The sequence below is a fragment of the Saccopteryx bilineata genome, chromosome 4, assembly GCF_036850765.1.
Source record: "Saccopteryx bilineata isolate mSacBil1 chromosome 4, mSacBil1_pri_phased_curated, whole genome shotgun sequence".
Lineage (NCBI taxonomy): Eukaryota > Metazoa > Chordata > Mammalia > Chiroptera > Emballonuridae > Saccopteryx > Saccopteryx bilineata.
The window spans coordinates 159470178-159473085 of record NC_089493.1 but is presented as its reverse complement, the minus strand read 5'-3'; positions in this window follow the sequence as shown (position 1 = coordinate 159473085).

The following is a 2908-nucleotide window of genomic DNA, read 5'->3' as shown; positions in this document are numbered from 1 at the left end:
AGAGTTTTGAGTAGAAGAGTGGCATGACCTGTCACTGGATTTAACAGGTTACTCTGCCACTAGATGGAGGACAGACTGAAGGAGGAAAAGTTGAAGCAGAAAGACTAGTTAGGTCACTGAAACAAACCAGGTAAGAGGTGGTGTTACCTTGGACTATAGTGGCAGCAGTGGAATTGGACAAATCCTGTATATATTTTGCAGATAGCTCTGACAGGATTTGTTGATGGGAACAAGACTTTTACATTGTACCAGTGGAAAGATGGTGTTGCCATTAACTGGGATGGGGGAAACCTTGGAAGAAGGACATTTTGAGGGAAGCTAAGGAGCTTAGTGTTGGACATGTTAAGCTTGAGATGTCTATTACATATCTAAGTGCAGTCATCCTATAGGCAGCTGGAAATGGCAGCCTCAGCTCAGGCGCAAGGGCTGGGCTGAAGATATCATTTGAGAGTGGTCAGCAGGTGGATGGTATTTAAAGCTCTAAGGCTGTTTGAGCTCATTAAGGAAGTGTGAGTGTAGAAAGAGAAGCAGTCCAAGGATGGTATCTTTGGGCACTGCAAGGTTAGGAGGAATCAGCAAGATGCTGTTAAAAAAAGAAGTTTCCAGACATTTCTGCAAAGAAGGGATACAAATGGCTCATAAGTACACCAAAAGATGCAAAACATTACTTACTAATCACTAGGGAAATGCAAATCAAAACTACAGTGAGGTACTACCTCATACTCACGAGGGTGGCTATAAAATAAAACAACCAGTGTTCGTGAGGATGTGGAGAAGTTAGAACCCTGTGTATTATTGATGGGAATGTAAAATAGTGCAGCCATTCCTCAAAAATTTTAAAATAGAATTACCATATGTTTCAGCAATTCCATTTCTGGGTATATTCCCCCCAAAATTGAAAGCAGAGTCTTGAAGAGATACCTATCTGTGCACTCATGTTCACAGTAGCATTGTTCACAATTGCTAAAATGTGGAAACAACCTAGGTGTCTACTGATGGATGAATGGATAAGCAAAATGTGCTCTAGACATACAATGAGATATAAATCACCTTTAAAAAGGAAGGAAATTCTGCAATATGTTACAGCACTGATGAACCTTGAGGTCCTTATGCTAAGTGAAATAAGCCAATCACAAAAAGGTAAATACTGTATGACCCCTTATATGAGATATCTAGAGTGGTGACATTTATAAAGACAGAAAGTGGAAGGGTGGTTGCCAGAGGAAATGGGGAATTATTGTTTAATGAGTATAGTTTCAGTTTTGCAAGATGAATGAGTTCTGGAGATGAATGGTGGTGATGGTTGCACAACATTGGGAAGGTACTTAATACCACTGAACTGTATACTTAAAAATAGTTACAATAATAAAATTTATGTTATGTGTAATTTACCACAATAATGAAATTGAGAGGGAAAGATAAAAAAAATAAATAAAGCAGCAGCAGCAGCATCCAAAGAGATGAGACAAATGTCCTAGAAGCCATAGGAAGGAGTTTTGGAAAGAAGGAAAGCCCTATCTCCAAAACTGCCACGGGGTCAGATGAAATAAGGGCTGACAACCACTAGGTTCATGCAGGTTGAGGTCACTGGTGATCAGGACAATAGTCATGCCAATGGAGTGACATGAGCAAAAGTTTGACTGAATGGGTTCAAGAGAAAGCAGGAAAGTTGATAGTCGCTACAGGTTGTTCCAAGAGTCTTCCTGAAAATGAGATGTCCTCTGGGCATCTGTGTTTCTACAGGTGGATAATCATGTATTTGTAGAAATTCAGTTCAAACGATTTGTTGAGGACCTCCCAGGTGCTGGGCATGTGGGCATGGTACTGGATGCTATAGATACTGAGAAAAATAATTCACTGCCTTCTGAGATTTTACAAGAGTTCACAATACAGCAAACTTTGTGGACACATGAGATACACACAAGGTCATGTGCATGGCTAAATATACACAGTCTGCCCAGCATCAGTTTTTCCAGTGTAACAGACAACATGGTTAAAACCGTGGATTCTGGATTCCCGCAGTCTTGGGTCTGAGTCCTGTCTCCACCATTCACCAGCTCTGTGATTGTGTGCAAGTCAGTTAACCTCTCTGTGCCCTGGTTTCTTCTGTAAACTAGGGATGCAATAATTTCCAAACTTTAGTGTGTCTGGGATGTTTATTAAAAATGCAGATTTCTGGGCCCTGACCTGCTAGCTCAGTGGTAGAGTGTCAGCCGGCATGTGGAAGTCCCGGGTTCGATTACCGGCCAGGGCACACAAGAGAAGCGCCCATCTGCTTCTCTACCCTTCCCCCTCTCATTCCTGTCTATCTCTCTTCCCTTCCTGCAGCCAAGGCTCCATTGGAGCAAAGTTGGCCTGGGTGCTGAGGATGGCCCCATGACCTCCACCTCAGGTGCTAGAATGGCTCCCGTTGCAATGGAGCAATGGCCCAGATGGGCAGTGCATCGCCCCCTAGTGGACTTGCTGGGTGGATCCCAGTAGGGTGCATGCAGGAGTCTGTCTCTCTGCCTCCTCACCTCTCACTTCAGAAAAATACAAAAAAAATTTAAAAATGCAGATTTCTGGACTTCATCTCCAAAGGTTCTCAATAGAAAGGTCTGGAGAAGGGCCCAGAGATTTACATTTTTAAACAAGCAGCTGGTCATGCTTGATGCTCTTGGCCTTGAACCACACTTTGTAAGAGACTGAGAGCTTATCCATACAGTACCACATTTGCTTGGCACTCAGTATTTGCTCATTTAACAATAGCTGTTCTTCCAGGGGTCCTTATTGGGAACTAAAATTCTTTCTAATAACTTGCGATTTATGTCCAGAAACAGAAGTCCACCAAACCCTGAGCACACTAAATTTAGAAAATAACACAAGAATCATTCTGATTATTCATTAAATATTTACTGAGCACCTACTG